This window comes from Crocodylus porosus, unplaced genomic scaffold (genome assembly GCF_001723895.1).
Source record: "Crocodylus porosus isolate Cpor-Errol unplaced genomic scaffold, CroPor_comp1, whole genome shotgun sequence".
Lineage (NCBI taxonomy): Eukaryota > Metazoa > Chordata > Crocodylia > Crocodylidae > Crocodylus > Crocodylus porosus.
In genome coordinates this window covers 12,575,807-12,598,058 of record NW_017728950.1, presented here as the reverse complement: position 1 = coordinate 12,598,058, position 22,252 = coordinate 12,575,807, and the positions used below count along the sequence as shown (strand labels likewise).

The window sequence follows — 22,252 nt, the reverse complement described above, 5'->3', positions numbered from 1 at the left end:
GAATCCTGCCCCCTTGGGGCATTGTAGTGTCCACTATACCCTCTGATTTATGCCTGTTATGTTCCCAGTATTAAAAAGGTATATGGTTAAGTCCCAAATGGTGGTCTGACTCTGCTCTATAGGGGGAGGAGAGTCCCTACACCTCCCACAGCACTTGTGCACCTGCTTTGATCCCTCCAGTTGGAAAGGGGGTACCTCTTGGAGTACCGCCCCAGTAACATTAATATCACAGCATATTCAATATATTTCTGCGATTAAGAAAAGTTGTCTTTTATTTTGATCGGGCTATAAGTTACACAATCTGTTTCTTCTTTGATTTGATAAAGTAATTTGGAATCAGTTTCCTGAGTAGTCAGGATCATAAACTTGAAGTTTGCTTCCCATGAATCTTCAAGAGAAGTCATTTAAAACCATTCTGTTGAATTGCAGAAAAACTCTTTGCTAGAATATTCATGGAGAAGAACATAAAAACTATGCATAACCTACTTGGGAAGTCAATTTATTCTGAAATCTAAACACATCCTCATGAAAAAATTGTTGGCAGGAGCCCAAGCTCTACATGACTTTGATTATAACACCTCTGCCACCCTGGTGTCCACAAGATTAAATGCAACGTTCAGATTTCAAACACCATGCAAGTCAACCAAGAGGAAGATGAAGTTGTGTTTAGTAGATAAAAACAGAGAACAAATGGGAGACCAGATTAGATTACTGCCTGTCAGCAGACCTCATGAGGCAATTGTCTGCCAGGTTTGGTAACACTAACTACAAACAGCTTGCAATACCGAACCATTACATATATTCCTTGCCAAGACTGCCTGTCAGCTGTACAACCGGCCATTTCCTGCCAACACAGTTGACACTCTCTCCTCATTTATTAACAGAAGCCTAGTACTTGTTGATGTAGAAAACTGACAAGAGTAAATCCAACCTCTAATGCTCACTCTACCTACTTAAGCAAGTTACCTAAATCACTAGTAGAGAGGCACTGACCATTATTATTTCCATCTTTTCAGTAACCACTTCATTTTTACAGTCATTTCATAGATGGGTATACACTGGAAGCTGCTTTTCCATACTTTTTTTTTTTTTTTTTTAACTGGGTGAAAATAGCATCAAGTAGCCATTCCTAGCCCACCTTATTACTATCCCCAGGCCATTCTGCACAAAAGCATGAGAAACAGGTTAACTTACATGAACTGACCTGGGGTTCTTTTGGAAACAAGATGGTTAACAGAATAGCAAAAATAGTTCTCTATATGAAGCACATCCTATGAAAAGTCAGTAACGAAGATGGATCAGTGGTTGGGTTAGACAAATGTCACCATGTGAATGCCTATGCAGTTTACTTCCTTGGTTCTCTTTTCTTTTCATTCTTGCCCTTAAATTAAGACAACCTAATCTGTCCTAACTAGAGCTGGCTAAAAATGCTGATGAAGTTAAAAAATCCTATATGGATAGTCCAACTTCTACCAGAAATCAACCAGGGTTTGTGAAACCCTGTCCACCAGGAAGATTTCTTATAGTGCTAGGCCAGCTAGATTCAATGTCTCCTCACCCAATTTACAGGCTGTTTGGCCTTGAAGCATCCAGCCATATAGACTGCCTGGCCAAGTCCAGATGAGCATAGACATGTGGTATGTGGCACCACACACCACATATGCAGGTGTTCCCTGTGCTGACTGGTTGATCCCAGGAGATCCCAGAGTCAAAAAAAACCCCACACCCAAAAAAGCAGGATAGCATACAGCAGTGAGCACCACCCAAAATTGGAGCCTGATCAGCTGGAGTCATACTCCAGCTACCAGCCAAGCTTCCTGCCATATCTGCAGCCCTGAAGCCCCCAGGACTCCAGGTAAGGCTCCTGGGGCCATCACTGTTGCTGGCCCCAGCCTCCTCTACCCCACTTGGGGTAACCTGCTGTGCAGCAGAGCATGCATGGCATGGGCATTCCCTGGGGACAAGTAGAAGCAGCAAAAGGTGTGCCACTGCTATTTGTCCCTGACGAAACAAACATCCACACTTATCTGGGTACATTCCCCACGTCACACGTACCAGGGCTTCTAGGATCCACAGCTCCTTGAGCAATCAGCCATATGGTCTGCCCCAGAGTTGGGAACCTCAGGGCAACCAACCAGACACCAGGGCTTTCCCTCTCACAGACCATTTCAAGGGTTTTGTCTTTAATTATAAATCAGAACAAAATCAGATCTCAGTATACAGAGAGGGCCACCAAATTATAAAATTACATTTTTTTTGTACAACTGCAAACCTCATGCACAATGAACTCTCTCTTCCTACATCCTACGTCACAAAGTAATGGTGTCTCCTGCAGATCAGTCCATCCTCAAATAAGCTTTAGTAATGCCTTTCAGCAGATTCCACTTCTGACAACCTCTGGGATCAGGACAAAAGATAGAAGCATTTATTTAAATTCTTACCAGCTGTGAAGGCTTAGAAAAAAATTAGAGCCAAGTCCAAACTGCCACTGACATTCAATCAAAAGACGCATACCTTTTGCAAAGCCAAGAAGATACTGTTTTGGCCCAGCTCTGTTTTCACAAGTAGCTGTTTTCTGAAGAAGAGAGTGAAAAGGCTGGAAAGGAAAAAGGGGATCCAATGAAAGATAATCTATGTTTTTGTTGAATCCTTAATAACTGCAGGGGAAAGTGTCAGCAACCTTTTTGGAATAGCAAGCTGCTTTAAAGGAGCTAGCTCTAAAAGCAGACATGCAAAAATACAATATGTCTGCCTTGTGAATGTCTTCCTTGTCTTTACCCTAGACATGCTGATCTCCTTCCAACCCATCTGCCAGCAACACTAATGCTGCCACTGCTACCACTCCTCCCTACCCCTCACCACCTCCCCCAGACGTGCTCATCTCCCACACAAGTGCCACAGACATCCCAACTGTGTAGTCTACATCTGCCCACGGGCTGCAGGTTGCCAACAGGCATTCACAAACTCAAGTGATTAGAACCACATAGACACCTAAGACAGATAGACAGGAAGAACAGATTTTGACTTGGAGGCAGGGAGAGAGGAAATACACAACTAAACAGACCATTAAGAGAGAATTCAACCATGGAATCTGGTATTTAGCTCCCAGAAAGAATTTACCTATCCCTCTTGGTGGAGTAGTATTGGAACCACATCCTGGATTAACTGGAAGGAATGAAATATGATAAATTTTATGTTAAAAATTAATAAATAAATAAAACCCCAACTTCCCCTGGTATCACATGAGCACCAGCTAAGAAGTTTCTAGTAGTGTTTGTTGAATTTAGAAAAACTGCAATATGGGGTCCAAGCATTAATTCCTGGGTCAGAGAGTCAATGGTCTTATCATTGGCCCATCTGTAGCAATAAATTCGTACTCCCTGAATTCAATTAATATAAAATGCCATCTTTGTGCTTGTTGATTTTCAAATCCTTCAGAAAACAACAGACTCACATGAAGCCCGCTGCACTAATGGGAAATGTGCCTTTATTTTTTCTGCTGTGCTGTATCTTAAAAGATAGCAGATCCACACAATGAAATCTCAGAGGTACAATTGAAGATGCTCTGAAAATAGCAAGAAAATATGTCTTATGGCCATTACGTTCTATTTTAGACCTTTTAATAGCTTGCTATGAACAGGTGACCCAAAATATTTTTGTACCTGCCCCAACAGCTATGGTGTTATATTTTCACATTCCAGCGTCTGACTCAATTCCCATCAGAATGTGCAGTGTTCTTGGCAGCCGCTGACACACCAAGCTCTACTTTCTGAATACAGATGTCTACAAGCCTCTTATCCAGTGTGAAAGTAGTTGACCTCTGCTCAGATTTAAAAAAAATGGCAACCTTTCCTTCTCACTATATCCCAGGCAAAAGGTAGTCACTGTAGGTCAAATCTATATAATGATAGCATTCTTCTCTATCAATACACAATACATCACTTTTTTCTTTTCTAGTGGAAGAATAGGTAAAATGAACAGTTAAAAAAAAAAAAAGAATGTCTTCAAAAAATAAATGAAAAAACTGAGTGAGCATAATATAGAAAGATGATACACATGGAAAATGCAGGAGGGGAAGTGGAATCAAGAACTATCTAGATTTAGCAGCTTGCCCTTCTTTCCAGCGTGCAAAAGCCAGCATTCTCCTTTTAACATGCGAGTGACCCCTGTTGTCAGATGTTACAGTTTTTCAGTTATCCGTAGAACTGGTTGGAAATGTTTTGTCAGACTTTTGTCAATGCAAAACTGCCCCTGGAAACAAGCAACACTTTAACATCTTTTAACTGAATAATTTCAGACTTCCTCTGATCATTTTTGCTTCAAATAGATTGTTGTTGTTATAATTGCCAGATCAAATTGAAAAAGAAAATAATGTTCCGTTTCAAGTTTAATTGGCGGGGGGAGCCACTGTGTTTTGATTCGTGTATGAGAGGTTGCCTATCACATCACCTCAAAATATTAATAGATCCTTTTAATGCTAGAAAGCATTGTGTATGTATAAATATAAAAAGCTTCATATGGAAAATAATCTGTTAGTAAAAGCGGTTTCCCATCAAGACAACTTTTATGGAGGAAATTTCAACTAGCTCTATCCTATCCACTGAGGATGAAGATGGCCTTTGAATTCTAGTCCTATTGAATACTATGAGCAAAATAAGAATAAGAAACATAAATATAAAGTTTAGAAAGTAAATACTTAACAGTGAACGAGAGGAAATAATATTTAAATAAACTTAGTCTATTCCAGAATCTCCAACTTCAGAAACAATACAAAGTATGGATTCTCACTTAAATAAAGTTAAGTAGCCTTAACCTGAAATGAGGTTTCACTCAAAGATTCCTACAAAATGAGTAAATACAGGAATTCATCATCAGTTTCACCATTTTCTGGTGGCTGATCACACAAAATTGGGTGTATAGAACTGTTCAGAACGTTTTCCATTTGATTCTGTATGTAATAAGGGCAATTTAATCAAAACTGTACCATGTCAATGAAATTTCATTTTGGACAACAAAAACTAATCAGAAAGGAGAATTATAATTAGATCAAAACATTCTATTTCAACCTTTTCAAAACAGAACATTTCAAAGTTTTTAAAATAAAACAAGAAAGGCATTCAACACAGACATTTTATAATTTCGTGTGAAATGTTAATGGTCTTCATTCCATTTCACAATGGAAACAACTTTAAATTATCATAATTTCCTGCAGAATGAAAACTTCAATCTTCGACTTCGTCTACATATGACTGTTCTGGGACCTTTGAATTAACAGAATTGGTTTTGTAACTGAGGCAGTAGTAACACATACATCTATGTCAGAAGCCCCAGCTTCTATCCTCAATTTAACAGCCTTATTATTTCTACCAGAAACCTAATTTTGAGAATGTGTTCTTCCAGTCACTCAGCAGATACTATGTGGTCTATATAAGTGAAATCAGAATTAATTTAGTTTGCTTTTTCCTCTTTGTACACTCAGTTTGCTGCTAACAGCAAACAATTTGAAAATTGTTATAGAAGTGATTTGTATCTTGTTATTATATAAAATAAAAGTGCCCAATGATGGCACTCAAGAGTATTTAGCATAGCTCCTCCTCATTGTGTAGTACAAAATAGCTTTCCCTTGAAACTGCTCACCAACACAGTTGGATAATTTACAAATGCCAGAAGTAGTAAAATTTAGCAAATAAGCTGTTTGTAATTACTGACCCAATGCTGGTGCCTGAATACATATTAAGTACGATCTTCATTCACTAAGTATAAAAATATAGCAGCAAACACTTGTTAAAAGTTTTCCGCAACTCCTGTAAAAAGATTGCTCCTCCCCCATATGAGCTTAATTTCTTTATCCATTCAGCACAAATATATTTCATATTCAACAACTGTTAAATAATCCACTTATTTACAGATTTCTTGATTCATCATGCAATAATCTGGTAAAACAAACATCCTATAGTAAAGTGGGAAATAAATAGAGTCAATACCTCTTTTTTTCTCATGGATATCTGCTATTATTTTTCTACTGGTAATTTTTAAAAAATGTTATGGGTGAATTTAGTGAGTATTAAAATGAGGCAGTAACAGAGACTGCTTGATCCACTTGGGTAAGCCATTTCTCCAGATAGAGGTCAGCATGGATGTGTGCTGCCTGAACGATCAGCTTCTATTATTCTCCTCCCACTCCTGAGTAGGCTGCCAGTTGTGCCATGCAGTGTAGCAGAGATGAGTGAAAAGCTTATTAGAATTTATATATCATCAATCCATGGGAACTTTAGTCGTATTACAGTTAAAACCTTGGATACAAATAATCATTCAAATGTGGGCCTTCCCTTGAGTATTCCCCAAGTAGTTCAGGCCCACATTCCTTCCTAACCTTGACATTTGCTTGCATGAAAAAGGGGGAGGGGATTGGAGGGGGGCACATTGTTGGCTTGTTTGTTTTGCATTTCCAGGTAGCAACTGCATGTGCTTGCACATCTGGATCCAGCCAAATTGTTTTCCTGCCACACTGTACACTTAGGGAGATAAGCAATTTTCTTAAAATCAGATGGGAAATACAGATTCCAATCCTTCCTCATCTTGTAAGGCATTTCTAAAGAAGAACAGAGAGACAGATGTGTAGTGTAGAAATCAAGACAGCTTCAATATCGTTTTCCCTTTGAAGGTCAGTAGGGACAAGAGCTACCAATGGGATCCTCTCCACAATTTCTATAGAAGGACTGTGGAAAGAGCATTTCAGTAGTGCTCATTCAATATAGGAGGAGAAGAGCAGCAAAAACAGCATATTCGGTGCCCTCTCTCACAAGGGGATGGTTGAAGGGACTTGGGGTCAGTATTTATGGAGTGCTGGACTTGTACATTTAAGTAAAATTTGGTCTACCATTTTCAGTACTTGATGACTATGATGAATACAAAAATCACAAGATTCCAGAATAGTGTCCAAATAATACTCAAGAATATTATTAGAGAAAGCAGGGAGAGGCATAGAATTAAAAGATACTGCTCTGAAGTAACTGGAACCATCTACTAACATACATACTATCAAGCATATGTAATATTCAATTTCCCAATTCACAGAAATCCCTGGATAGAAAAGTATTTGTTCTGTAGCATACTAATGGGTATTTTAAAATACCCACTTTTCCTTCACATAATTTTCCATTCTTCTCTTTCATGCTGTAAAACACTTTCTTAAAAATAGAGATGAGAAAAGGGCTGATCCACATATCCATAAAGATTCAGACAAAATGGGCCCTACATATGAAGCAAAACCCAACTCAGATTCTGCAAAACTGTAGCCAACTTTGGTTTGGCCATCCCTGCCTGGAAAGGCTTTTGATGAATTGATTGAAAGAAATGTGTTTTTAAATTAGTAAATGGGCAGGCAAAGTTCCTGAAACATTTGCCAAGCATGAATTGATGGGTTTTCTCTGTTCTCCTGCAGTTCACAATACTACACAGCCTCAATTAAATTAGGTTGGTTAAAGGCATTTCTCTTGCTATAAATGCTTCTCAGTTGTGGAAACATCTGTAACTAAAACCAAATTACCTATGATTGGTATTTATGGACAGCCTTACTATATTGGAAATTGAATTTCAAGGACCCAGAGTTGCATTTCTAAAAGGTTTGACTTTCCGTACAAAAGGAGATTTGCTGAATGAACATGGCTCCCATTTGACAGCTGTTTAATAACTTATATTCTCAGCCCATTCCCATATCTTTAAACTACCCATTGCAATCAATAGCATAATGTAATTCACCCTTCCAAACTTAAACAGTGGAATAAAGACTTAAAGGTGACATATAGTCACTCTTTTATATGTTTTGTGTTTACAGAAGTAATCAAAACCTTCAATGAAATATGGCCCTATTCTCATTTTATTTGACAGTTCCAAGTATCATTCCACTTAAGGAAGTATTTCTAAATTTACATCTGTGCCACTTACCAATCTTAGAGTTGACGAAGCTGAAAGTATAACATGGCAAGGCACTTAATTTATTATTTGACCACTCTTCTTTCTCAGTAAAGTCAATACTTGGCACCAAGGCAAGAACAAAAGTCCACGGTGCTACAAAACAATAAAATTCACATCATAACAATAAGGAGATAATATGGGTACAAGCAGGGACACTAGCCAGAAAATAAAAGCAAAGTAGTGGTACAGGTGCTTATATCATATATTTATTTGTCCAAATTGGTATTTGTAGAGCACTAGCCTGCTAGCTATCTATGGGATACTTAATGGGTGCTTTCAGAAGTTCCTAGTTGAATTATATTCCCCTTAATTTCCATTACAAATGAAATGTCACTGATTTTTGTTTGCCTGGGCAGGCTGTGCAACAAATGTGAGCCCCTTTACACCAAATAGATCACTGATACAAATTGCTGCATATCTCTGGGTACAGATTTTCTGCACTTTGCATAATTATTGTACAACTCAACAGAAACAGAGATGTGGGTTGGCTGAAGCATTGTATAACATTTGTATGCTCCACAATACATGAAAATAAATTAGTCCTAGAAAATGACTGCTAAAGAGGAAGCTACATCTCACAAAAACCAGAAAAAGCTGTGCTACAGCTGCTTTAATACCCTTCACATAAGCATGCACTGCATAGGCAATACAGCACAGACAAAGCGTTACAGCAAAGTTGTAGCACTAGAACTCACCAAAACTCAGGAATCTGAAATTTAGCTTAGACTTGGCTCTAGAGAGAAGCTAAATTTAACTCACACAGTTAAACTCACACATATATGCATTAAGACAGCATTTTCAAGCTGGTAGTGAGCTGTTGAGATATTTCATTGTATGGTTCCCTGTAATACAGTCCTAAAGTACCAGATTATATCACCCACTTCAGTTGGCTCTTGACATAGATATTAAGAAACAGTATTGTTTTATTACATAAGCACACAGGATTTACTTAGAGATACACACATGCACATACACATGGCTAATTTTATTTATTGATTATTACATTCTGGCACATCTTCATTTTGAAGCTTTTCTGGAACATGTTCAAATGCAAGGTTTTGAGTTAATATTTTCTTCCTCAGGCCTCTCTATGTTCCCATTTATTTATGGACTATGAAAATCATACCCTTACCCTTTCTCCTGCAACTATACCACTACCTGACAGTCAGACAAATACACCAGTGAATTCTGGAACATAAATGAAAGTGCTGGGGTTAGTTTCAAGAAACATAATGGAGAAGTGCTCATTGACTAAGCCAGGAATCAGGATTTTTTTTTCTTTTCTTTTCTTTTTAATTAAAGAAAAAGCTAAAAATAAAAAAATCAAATATCCTAAATCACTAAATGCGTTTCTTTTTCTCTATAGCGCAGGTGGGGGAAGGGCAGGAATAAGATACTGGGACCATTTCCAGTATGGCCAGTATTCAGATTGTATGCATTCATGTATACTAACTCCTAAGCAGGTATAATTTGGATTACAATCTACTACATTTGGGTGATTTTTTTTCTGAACAACTTGTAAATTTTCATTGGTATTATGAAGTAATAGCTGTCACATGGAAACTATTGTATTATGAATGCCTCTGGCCATGTTCATTCCCTTTGCTGACAAGATTTCTGATACTTTCCAAAACACTCAAGAAAGTGAAAAGCATTTAACTTAATATATCTGTTCTTCACCAACAATGTGCTTTTTAAATAGCCAGAGTTGGAAGAGCTAGTTTTTTCTCATTCCTCATACTTTTTCACTCTTAACAGACAGGACATAGTATTGTCTACATGGCATGGTATGAAGATCCCCAAACTAGGGTCAAACATGTAGAGAGCTGTACTGCTGTACTCCTTTGTGGGGCTGTTTGTTTTCAAGTAAAAAGCAATGGTGCCTTCAGAAATGCTGTACACGTTTGCTTACAGTTACTAAGTGATTCCAGCAGAGTTCAAGCTGGAAATCGGAAGACTCATGTACTTGGCGATATTCTGGTAAAAGGTGTTTTAACTGTGTGGCTGGAAGGGAAAAAGAGTAAAAGGCCTCTCAGGAGATATTCTGGAGACAAGAAATTGGGCTGCAAGTCCTAGCCCTTGGGAGAGGATGTACAACCCAGGAGACTGCTGCAAGACCTCAAGACAAGAATGGTTTCTGTCCATTCAGATTCCAGAAGCTTAAGATACACAGGAATTTATCTGCTGTGTCCCCAAACAGCAATCTTGCTTGTAGCCCAAAGGCAGCACTCAGCTAGATTCTGACGCCATGCTTTACAACACATTTGATGCAAGCACGCAATTACACAGCTCCTTAATACAACTAGCATAGCTCGTGTGACTACCCATCCCTAACTGGGTGGGACAGTCCCAAAAATGTGAACACCATGTCCCAATCCTGGGCTGAATGACTCTGGGACAGCATTTATTGTGCTAGGAGTTAGCTTTTCCGTTTGCAGTGGAAAAATGCAGGAAACTGCAGGTTCCCCCTTACAGGCTGGCAGAGTTCCAGCTTGCAAGGGGTTGCCTAGGGCTGGGGGAAGCAGGATGCACCACAAGCATCTGTGCGTGCACACACATGCATATGGCTGGGAATACAGCCCCAGGCAGAGGTGGAGAGCAGCTTCCTACAGGTAAGTCTATGAGGAGGGAGGCAGGGGGTGCAAATCGAGACCCCCATGGTGAGGGAAGGGAGTGAAGCAGGGGCTGGGGACACTGCCCAGCTGGGCCAGTGCATGGAGCCTGGGGCGAGATGGAGCCACGGGCAGCTCGTCCAACAGGCAGCAGGATTTGGGGGCTGGCTTCCCAGTGCTGTGTACATCCCAGGGAAGGGGACACAGGGGAAATGTGCTCCTCCAGATTTGTGCATGGGGCAGGGGCAGGGGCAGATTCAGGCTGCCCCCTGCAGGCTTGGGGCTCCCCTGCAGGCAGCCAATACCAATACCCAATACCAGCTGTTCTGCAATGGTGAGGTGTCCCCTGCCCACCCAGTAGCAGTTGGGGCAGTGGCGGCAGCAGCAGCAGCATGGAGTTGTGCCCCTCACTGCTGCTGGATGGGTAAGGAGTGCCTTGCCATGGTGTCATGGCCCATGTGGGGCTTCCAGGGGGAAGGGGTGAGGGAACAGCAGGGCAGGAAGCCCCGAGCCCACAACAGGCAGCCGGCATCCTTCTGTACACTCAGCTCTGTTCTCGCCGTGCACTTGCAGCAAGGGAGGCAGGCATGTGTCCTGTCTTTCCGTTTTGAAAAAGTGGTCACCTTAAATATAGCTAGCATTATCTCTACTGGTTAGAATTTAGCTTGACCTTAGCAGACCCAAACATACATCCCTCTGAATCATATCCATGCAAAAGGTAATTTGCATTCAAACTAAAACTTGCTCCGGTAACAGCCTCAAACATCAGGTATAAATTTAAACTAATAAAAACTTTTTCTGAGGTTTATAAACCTTATATGTTCTCCCATTCCAGCATACTACCTGATCTAAGCTAGGGCTGAAACAGAAGTACAAAAGGGCTCTAAGAAAAGCTAGTCTCAATGCCAGGAAATACTGAGCATTTTCTGTAAAAGCCTGCTTTCCTGGTTTTCAGACTAAAAAAGGGCATAGAAAAATCCAAACTCTTGGATACTCATTTTAATAGAATCAAACTTTTAAAAATCTGGGCTGCCTTTACACATGTTCAGGAGTCAGGTGGTGGGGGCGGGGGATTTTTATTAGAGTAAATCCCAGAGAACCGCTCTCATTGAATGTTGCAGCATCACATGTATTAAGCCCCTACACATTTAAAATTGGCCCCAGAATGCTAAATCTCATCTAATAAGCTTTAGTCAAAGCACCCCAGCAACCATTTTTAAACATGTGGGAGCTTAATACACATAATGTTGTGGCAATGCTTGAGTGTTCTAATTAGAATGCATCAGAGCACGTGTATAGGCCCCCCCAAACGACCTGCCTAGCATTACTGTGTCTGCTCATCTTCCTATGAATTAAAACACACATTGGCTAAGTACAGACAGTCAAAAGGCCCGAGGCTGACTTGATTCAGTCTTTCCAGGTTAGTTTAAGGTGCAGAGATTAAAATGAAAAACAACTGTACAGACATTTAACTTTGATTCAGAAAACAGAGTCACATGCCTGCAGTGGCTCAGACAAGAAGTCAGGGGGCACTAGAGCATGGCTCTCTGGCATGTAGCCAGTATGGACTGTATGTTCACTTGCTCTTCCTGCTGCCCCCAAGGTCTCTGGCATTTGCAGTCCATAGTCACAGCAGCAGGACTTTGCAGGTTTGCTCATCACTTCCTCTTTCTGCTTCCAGATACCTCTGGGATTTGTAGTCCACAGTTGCAGCCAGTAGTAAGTTTGGGTGGGGGAAAGGGTGTTTAACCCCCTGTCCCCAGACCCCAGCCAGGGTTTGCCAAGAGGGGAGAGGGGCAGCCCCCACCACAGACCAGGCTGCATCCCAGCCAGGTTTGCTACCCCTACCCCCTTGTCAGTCACCCCTCCAGGTAGGGGTGGGGCCAGCCCTGCTCTCCGGAACAGACATCACAGCCCAGCCCAGCCCAGCCCAAAACTGGAAAGCATGCTGGGATGCTGAGGATCTGTGATTTAACTTGAAATAGGACAAAGGTCCAGGACAAAAGTTCCATAAACCAGTTTGGCCCAAAATCAGTTAAGCCTTACGTTACATTCAACCAGGTTCATCTTAAACCAGTTTCAGTCATCTTGAACTAGTTTATGTGCACTGAGCTTCTTTTGTATTACAGATTTAAGCCAGTTTCTGATCAGTGATCACTTAAATTGGCTTATGTGCCATTTCTGTCCCTAGCCTTTGTGTCCACTGCAAACATACTTGGTTGCTGAGGTACTGAATACCATCCCAATTAACCTTCCAATTATAGAGCTAGGTAGCAATTGAGCACAAACCAGTCCAGATCAATTGTGTCAGTACTCATGTGGATAAAACATCAGGCAAAAAGTAACATAGGGCATGGCCAAATAAATAGATTATAGCAAGTTAAGAGAGAACAGGGACTGAGCATGTAAGAGCTGAGGTAGTAACTGTGTGCCCACACTTCCACCAAAGTAAAGAGCAACCCATTGACACTTAGCCTTCAGTTCCACTTTAAGTTTTTGCTATAAGAGCAGGCACATACATAGTTTCTGCAAGTCAGCTGCTCTCTGATATGTCCCTGTCCCCTGTTATATCACTGCAATTTATTCATATGTGTACTGCTCTGGTGCTCATACCAGAGAGGGTGAGCCCAGAGTAGAGCCTTCCAGTTCTGCCACAGAGATTCCACATAAAGTAAACCCTCTATAGTACAACAAAGTATTTAAGCATATCTCCTCCATCCATGGCCCCTCAAAGATGTCCCCTCACTCATGCCCTCAGAATTAACCCCAACACAGGAGTGGTCCCCCTTTCTCAACCCATACCTCCAAACGCAAGTTTTCAGCTAAAAACCCTTAGCCTATTTAGATGACAGGGGCATCAGCAGCAGCTGTGGATCATTTTTTAAAAGAATAATATTGGTAATCTAATCAGGGACATAATTTTCCCTCTCTTTCTGCAAGGGTTAGCAGAATACAACACAGATAAGGAACCAAAATTGATGTGTAGAACCACCGATTTACATGGGTGGGAGACGTTTTAAGTTCTTTACTAATGTCCATGTCTGCCTTAGTGAATCTCATGATTAGTCTCAAATGTTCACCTATAATATTATTATAAATCCTTCATAAAATGCACAGTATGCACACCTATCTTCCATTTTCTCATTTCAGTAAGCATATCTATGCTTGTGTTTGGGCACTCCTCCAAGTGGGATCGTTCGAAAGCAACTTAGAATTAATTACTTTAACCTTCTAAAATAATATGCAATTCCTCTATAAAATGGAAACAATTTCTCCAGTACTGACAACCACTTCAGTGGACCAAAGCATTCAATTTGCAGAGATAATTATTTCTCAATAAAATAATATAAATACAAAAGTTAAGGTATTCTACTACCTTTCAGTGGAAATCTTCAGAAATAGCTTTTGTATCTTTTTAATAGTGCTGCTTTCCCTCCTATTTTCCAAAGTAAAAATCCCACCCCAAAACTGCAATGAACTACCAGAAACAGGAGCAAGCACAACAACATCTTACACCAATTCTAATCAGCTACGTAGTTCATGAAACTGGGTTGGTCTAAGGACATAGGCAGGCGGGGGGGAAGATGTGGTATCTTTTATTAGACCAACTGAGTAGTTGGAAAAAGGTTCTTTGCAAGCTTTTCGGTGCAATTGCCCTACTTCAGGCATAGAGAGTCTCTGCTGTTCTGAGACTGAGCTGCAGTGTCTCATATCAGTGTCCTCACATTTCAAAAGAGCTGTGGGGGCACTTGAACTAAACCTCGTTGAATGAGCTTTAGTTAAAGCATCTCCACCACCATTTTGAAGTGTGGGGACCCTGATACACAAGACATGGAGGCTGGCTGGAGCACACTCCAACAGACTTGATTAATCAAGTCTGCTCTGACACAAATTACAACGCATCGGAGCAGCCTCCCAGAACGTGTGTACTATAGACACTCTCAAATACAGTAATTAAACTGAAAAAAAACCAAATAGAGGTAAACAATAGCCAATATTTCAACACATGGTGAAAGCATGACCTTTTTTTTAGTTAATGGTAAGATCTATCATGGTCTGTGGTTAATACATCAAGTTGAATCTTTGAGTTTGAGGAAAAGAGAAAGGGTGAAAAAAGGCAGGAAGGACAAATAAAGAACAAGTGCCCCTCACCATGCGCCCTGTGATATCTGTTGTCAGGGGCTCCTTTCATGAACTCACTACATTTTACCAGCTGTCCTGGGGTACTATCAATTAGAGAGATATTTCTTTCCTGTCATTACATGGTTATTTTCCAAGTAGTTTTGCACAGTGGATGTTCCAGGGGATGTACTGGGTACTCTTTTTTTTTTTTTCTCTCTCTGACATTTATTTACATGAAGAGCAGATTGCACTGCCTCTGTCTAATGGATATACCTGGAAATAGAGGAGGAATCTACAGAATCAGTTTTCTTCCAAGCTCCTCAGCAGTGATGCATGTTCTTCCTTGACTGCTTCTTTACAAATGGTCTCATGATTATTTGAGCTTTTCTCCTTCAGTTCCTGCTTCCCATCTTTTGAAAAACCTGCAAATCTTTATAAGGCAACTTGACTGCATAGCCAAAGGCATAACAAAACAGGCTGGAGCAGCAGAACATGGCAGGGGAAGAGGGAACAGGAGGGCAATGAATACTTTTCCATTCTGCACCCCCCAAAATTGCCATCCAGGGCAGCTGCTCCAGTCTCCCCATCATAGTTATATTACTGGAATGCTCAGAAGTAGACATGAATACTGAAAAACAGACCTGCAGAAGCCTTGAAGCTTTAAACAACAAATGGAAATAGCACTTCACTTGCAAAATTTTCCATGTGCAAAGTATGTGCCTGCCTCCTTCTGGGTCTTTTTAGCTAAACATTGCATGATCTACTGCTGCACATGAGCTGAGGAGCGTGTCTTAAGTTTCCTGATTCCATACATAGTACTCATAGCAAGCATAAAAATATAGCAAAGCTTTAAATCTATTTACTGAAACAAAAACATCTTTCATATCCAGATTCACATGGAGACAGGGTGAGCATTCTCTCAACTAGTACTAAAGCATTACATGTTTCCGTCTTGGTTTTGAGTAGCTCCAAAGTGCAAGTTCTGCTCAATGGTCTCTACAATTCATCCATTCATTTCTATTTTATTACTAAAACTTTTATCCATGCCTTAGATTATCATGTCAACAAATAAAATATCTCCCTCCTTTCTGCCTCCTGCTCCCCCGCATAATCAATTCAAATCTAGAGGGGGACAATTTTGGGGAAATATTTTTCACCCTCCACTCACTCAAGACACCATGCACCTCAGTGCCCCTCTCTGGATTTGCTCAGCCAGAGTGCAGTTGAACTTGCACTCTTTGGGGAGTAGAAGGCAACCAGGAATGACCTAATTGGCAACCTCGTACTGGCAACCAGGGATGACCTAATTGGCAACCTAACAATTGAAGGGAAGCTGGGTGACAGTGATCATGAACTGATCACCTTCACCATCTGCCATAAAGCTGGCAAGTCAGTCAGTTGTACAGAAGTCCTCGACTTCAGGAAAGCTGACTTTGAGAAGCTAAGGGGGCTTGTCAGAGAGGCCCTAAAAGGCCACAACCCGATGGAGAGGGGAGTTCAGGATGAGTGGTTGTTCCTCAAGGAAGCAATCCTGCATGTGCAAGCAAAGTCCATCCCGTCTCAGAGGAAAGGCAGCAAAAGGGCACAGCAGCCCCCTTGGCTCTCCAGGGAACTGGTGGACCTCCTGCATCTTAAAAGGAAGACCTGTAAAGGATGGAGGACTGGAACCGCCACCCCCAGGAGGAATACTTTGCTTTAGTCCAGACTTGCAGAGAGCAAATCAGGAAAGCCAAGGCTGCGATGGAACTCCACCTAGCTACAAACATCAAGGAAAATAAAAAGTCATTTTTTAGATATGTGGGGAGCCGGAGGAAAAGCAAGAGCAGCATTGGACCCCTGCTAAACCAGACAGGGCAACTGACACCCAGGAAAAAAGCAAACTTGCTAAATGGGTACTTTGTGTCAGTTTTTCCATCATAGACCCACTATGGGTCAGGGAGGCCCAGGTGAGGGAGAAAGTTGACCTCATGAAGGAACACCTCAACAGGCTGGATACCTTCAAGTCAGCCAGCCCCGATTACACCCAAAGGTACTCAGGGAGCTGGCAAGCGTCATAGCTCAGCCCCTGGTATGGATCTTTGAGAGTTCTTGGCACTCCAGTGAAGTGCCTGAAGATTGGAGGAAGGCCAATGTCATGCCTATCTTCAAGAAAGGGAGGAAAGTAGATCGGCTAACTACAGGCCCATCAGCCTGACCCCTATCCTGGGGAAGGTCTTGGAAAAGATCATCAAGGAGGCCATCCTTAACAGACTAGCTGATGGCAATATCCTGAGGGATACCCAACATGGGTTTGTTGCGGGTAGGTCTTGCTTGACCAATCTCATTTCCTTTTATGACCAGGTGACGTATCACCTGGACAAGGGGGAAGAGACCGACATTGTATACCTCAACTTTAAAACAGCCTTCAATCTGGTATCTCATGATCACCTCTTAGCTAAACTGGCTAACTGCGGCCTTAACATCACCACAATCCGCTGACTAGGGAACCGGCTCCGCAGCAGGACCCAGAGGGTGGTGGTCAACAGGAGTCAATCATCTTGGTGCGATGTGACCAGTGGGGTCCCACAAGGCTCTGCCCTAGGGCCTATACTGTTTAACATCTTCATCAATGATGTAGACATTGGTGTCAGAAGCAGACTGGCCAAGTATGCCGACGACACCAAACTTTGGGGTAAAGCATCCACTCCTGAGAACAGGAGGGTGATCCAGGCAGATCTGGACAGAATTATGAAATAGGCAGACAAGAACCTGATGGTGTTCAACACTGAAAAATGCAAGGTTCTCCACCCTGGGAGGAAAACCCTGCACCATGCTTATAGGCTCGGTAGTGCTACGTTGGTTAGCACTACAGATGAAAGGGACTTGGGGGTCATGGTTGACCACAAGATGAACGTGAGCCTTCAGTGTGATGCTGCAGCTAGTAAAGTAAGCAAAACGCTGGCTTGCATCCATAGATGCTTCTCAAGCAGATCCCAGGACGTCAATCTCCCGCTGTACTCAGCCTTAGTGAGGCCACAGCTGGAGTACTGCATCCAGTTTTGGGCTCCGCAATTCAAAAAGGATGTGGAGAAGCTTGAGAGAGTGCAGAGGAGAGCCACACGCATGATCAGAGGTCAGGAAAACAGACCTTATGATGACAGGCTGAGAGCAATGGGGCTATTAAGCCTGGAAAAACGCAGGCTCAAGGGTGATCTGGTGGCCACCTATAAGTTTATCAGGAGTGCTTATCAGGATCTGGGGGAACCACTGTTCAGCAGAGCCTCCCAAGGAATGACGAGATCAAACGGTCACAAACTCCACTATGACCAGTTCAGGCTGGACATAAGAAAGAACTTCTTCACTCTCTGGGCCCCCAAGGTTTGGAACAGACTGCCACCTGAGGAGGTTTAAGCACCCACTCTGAACACCTTCAAGACACATTTGGATGCTTATCTTGCTGGGATCCTATGATCCTTGCTGACTTCCTGCCTCTGGGGCAGGGGGCTGGACTCAATGATCCTCCAGGGTCCCTTCCAGCCTAAATGTCTATGAAATCTATGAAGACCAGGCCTGAAAGAAGCAGAAAGTATTTCCTTCCGATTCAGCTGATTCAGAGGGACGGGGATTCAATTTGGCAATTTGATTTGGCCAGTTCAGTTTCGGAGATTCGACACTGATTCAGAGATTCAGCCATAGACTATACAGACAGTCCTTGATGACACTGGGCACAGCTGACTCCAGCTGGTAAGTCTGTTGTGGTAGGCAGAGAGGGGAGGGAAGGGTCATGAGGGGGCAGATCAATGCCCCCACAAGAAGGGAGGGATTGAGGCTGGGACAAACTGCCCAGCCAGGGCAGAGGCATCCAGGACATGGAGAGGGCGGATCCTGCCACTCCCCACCACCATGTGCCACTGGTCCGGGAGCTGCTTTTCTGGTGGCTTCTCCAGCAGCTCTTGCCACCAGTCCAGGAGGGCATGAAAATGGGCATTTTCCCCCGAATCTGCATGGGGCAGACTGGGCAGGGCTGCACTCCAAGATGTTAGCCCCCACTGCCAGACTGTGCTCAGACTTACCAGCTGGAGGCAGCTGTGTCCAGCATTGAGAAGTCAAAACCTGAAACCCCGTTGGAACTTGCTGCAAGCTTTCCACATCTCAGAATCTCTCCGAATCAGTTCAGAGGTTTCCAATTCAATTCGGACCTTTTAACACATCTCCCAATTTGATTTGGATTTGGAGATTCAGCTGCCAAATCGGGCCAAATCTTCTCCAAATCAAATAGATTACTGAAGCTTCACACAGCCCTATAGAAGACCCCTTAGCTGTAGAGCTGGAGAAACACTGTCAGGGTGAAGTTTCACATTACAATTTGACCATATTCAGGATGCTTAAAATGCAAGCGTCTGCACATTAAAGCCCATTAACTCATGTTAAATGCCCTCCCAAGTGGCTCAAAATTATGCCACTTCAGGTGAGGGTTAACTCTGAGCTATTAGAGAAGCTTCAATCTGCTCCAAAGAGATAAAACCAGCAATTTTCAATCCTCCAGCATCCCAGGATGCATTGTTCCCAGCCCTTCCCACTAGTCACATCAGGGATAGATCCTAGGTGTCCCATCTCCTAGTCATGCCCCAGCTTACCAGCCCTCTAGTGCAACTTCACCTTCATCATTCTGTGGCTTAATAAATATTTAATTATTTAATGCACAGTGGAACATGACCAACAGAAAGGGTGAAAAGCCTACAGCCTTGCAAATATGGCAGGCTTGTGGAAGGTTAGAGGTGTGGAGAAGGGATGTAAAATTGAGTTTCACACATCCAGTGACAATTCTCTAACCACTGTGCTATTGGGGAGAGTGGGCTTCGCTGCCAGTTTTGAGAACCCAGCCCTTCATTCCTTCTGCCTTAATAGAAAGTGTCCACACACAAAACATTTTGTTTAACCCAAATGAAACTACTTTTGTTCCAGAGAAAAAAGTGGAGGGGGGGATATTATTATTTTGTTTTATTTTCCATCATTCTAAATACTTTTGTCTTTGTTTTTCAGTTTGATGGTTAAACCAAAACAATCAAATTATTCACATAGCCCAAACTAAACCACAGCTGCAAGAGCAGCCTAGCTTGCTTAATGCTGGCTCCTCCTTCTTATCTTTAAACAGATTCACTGATTTGCTCTTGCAACTCAAATATCCTCATTCTCTTTCATGACCCTACCTAACGTAACCCATCCAGAGTCCCATTCTCTTTTTTTCCCCTGCTCTGACCCCTTCCTTTATATCAAATGCCTATTTTATGACCAAAACAAACTTGGTGAATTTTTTCCCAAAACAACAAACTGAAAACTATGTTTAAAAAACCCAAAGGATCTATAAAAAAAACCAATGTATTGGAATTTCACCCCCTGCCATACTGTCCCATAACATGAGATAAGTGACACCAGCTACAAGGCTCCAGAATAGAGTGGGACCCGAGTCGCGATTCTGGGGGAACAAACCAAATTAGGAGAAGGTCCAGAAGGCGATGTGGGTATGTGACCACAGAGAAACAACCAACCAGAGATAACCACAGATGAAGACTCATCAGGAGTCATCAAGGGGGAAGGAGAATACAAAAGCAGAGACTTGAAATTAACAAAGGGGTCCCTCCCTGCTCCTTCTCATCTCCCTCTTTGTCCCATGCCCCCCATCCGTGCCTGTTCCTTCTCATCCCTCCCTGTTCTTTCCAGTCCTCCCCAAGAGGGGTCCCCATCCCCATCCCTGTCCCCTGGGAAAGGTCCCTGTGACTGGTAGATATAGAGTCGATTGTTTGTATTGTTGTCATCTCTCTGCTGGAGGGATAGGCTGCATGAATGATCGGGGTCCTTTGACTCTAAGGTCCTTGGGAATAGTTACAGTCTTTTGTGGAGAGAGGACAAGAGCAGGTTTGTGCGTTTTCTGTGGAGTTTGTAAGATGACGGTTAAAGGTGCAGGTGAAGGTTAAAGGTGCAGACTGTTATCCAGGCAGGCCAGCTTTGGAGAGATCAGAGATAGAGGAATGAGAGACAGATACTCTGGGATCTTGTGTGCCCTGGATAATAGAGGCAGCAGAGGGCACAGAAAGAGACAGGATACGTTACTGGACATCTGCTCAGGCAGTGGCAGAGAATTTGAGATTGGAAAGTGAGGGAGAAAACTTGGTTCTCCCACCTGTCCAGGAACAGTGAAGAACCTAGATAAGAGAGTGTAACAGCTTGTTTTGGGAAACATCAGGGTACAGCTGTGTGAACAGAGATCAGTGCCCAGAAGTTACTCTTGGCAAGGAAAGAGAAATGAGCTTATCAGAGGCATGTTTTGTTTTTTCTCTCTGCAGAGGCATAGTTTAGGAGGTTTCTTTTTGGGGTAGGAAGAGTTTTCCTACAGGGGTTGTGTGTGGGGTGGAATTCGTTGCCCAGTCTTTCAGAGGGAGCTTTCTCGGTCCTGAAACAGAACTTGCTGGACTGTGCATCTGTGAGGCAGTGACAGATATCGTTTTTTGGTTTGGAGAAAGCAAGGTCAGCACAGACTGTGCAGCTTTACAAAAGAAAGAGACACCAAGATTTGCTAGATAAATTAGTTTTCAGAGAGCAAGGCAAGAAGGGGCCACTGATGAGAACGTATTGTGAAGCCTGTAGCCCAGAAAGAATATGGTTAAGATCTGTTAAAGGAAAGGAAAGCTAGAAGTTAAGTAAGATCCAGAGGAAGTGCGGTATTCCAGATTGCTGCTAGAAAGAGAGATCTGCTGGAAAAAGTATTGTCAAAGTTGAGAGAGAATTGCTAGACCCAGAGAGGCCTGCTATAAAGGGATTTGAGAACAGACTCACAGAGCACAGAAAGGAATTGAGAGTGGGTGCTGAAGAGCAGAGCCCAGTCCGAGTTTCTGAGAGCGTGGAAAGCCAGGAACTCAGTCTGAAAGGTGTGTGGCTGCACCCCCACAGCCCACAATAACATAACGAAGCAACATTAGATAGAAGCCTCCTGTCCTGGGCATCTAGTTAAAGTTATGCCCTGCTTTCCCATAGAATATTTATTTAGCCATAAGATTAAGATCAATTCAGGCAGACAACAGTTTTTAGCTGATCCGTATTATTTTGTATTGTGTTCTCCAACAATAGCTTTCTCTTCTATGTTCACAAGTATTAGCTCTATAACTAATAGAACAAGAGTGCCGTATGAGTTTTGGAGTTCCAATATTCAGCTGCAGTAGTTCAAAAACCCTTGAAAGACATTAAGAAATAAGCAATCTGTGGCCAAGTCCTTTTAGTTCAGTTGTTTGACAGCTGATCTTTGCCTGAGTTGCTTCACATTTAAACCTTGAAAACTAAAGAGTTCCTGACTCTAATACTTTAAAAATCTTTAAAGGGCTCATGAGAATTGTTTGGATGTTTTGTGCAAATGACAACAGAAAAATATCAAAATAACTCTAAATACAGAAGTATAAAGGCAAAATGTGAAAAAAAAGTTTTCAGTTAAAAAGCTGAAAATATCATTCATGAAGCTGAAATGCTGAGAGAAGAAAACATGAACATCTAAAAGCAATGAGAAAACCAAA

General features: G+C 42.2%; 1 long non-coding RNA gene across 1 annotated transcript; it reads left to right on the top strand.

The window, feature by feature from the left end:
- Positions 1 to 4,017: 4,017 nt before the first annotated feature.
- On the top strand, positions 4,018 to 21,339 carry LOC109323360. Its single transcript, XR_002104636.1, has 3 exons — positions 4,018 to 4,028; positions 6,059 to 6,061; positions 21,269 to 21,339. It is a non-coding gene; the product is annotated as an uncharacterized LOC109323360 (long non-coding RNA).
- Positions 21,340 to 22,252: the final 913 nt, after the last annotated feature.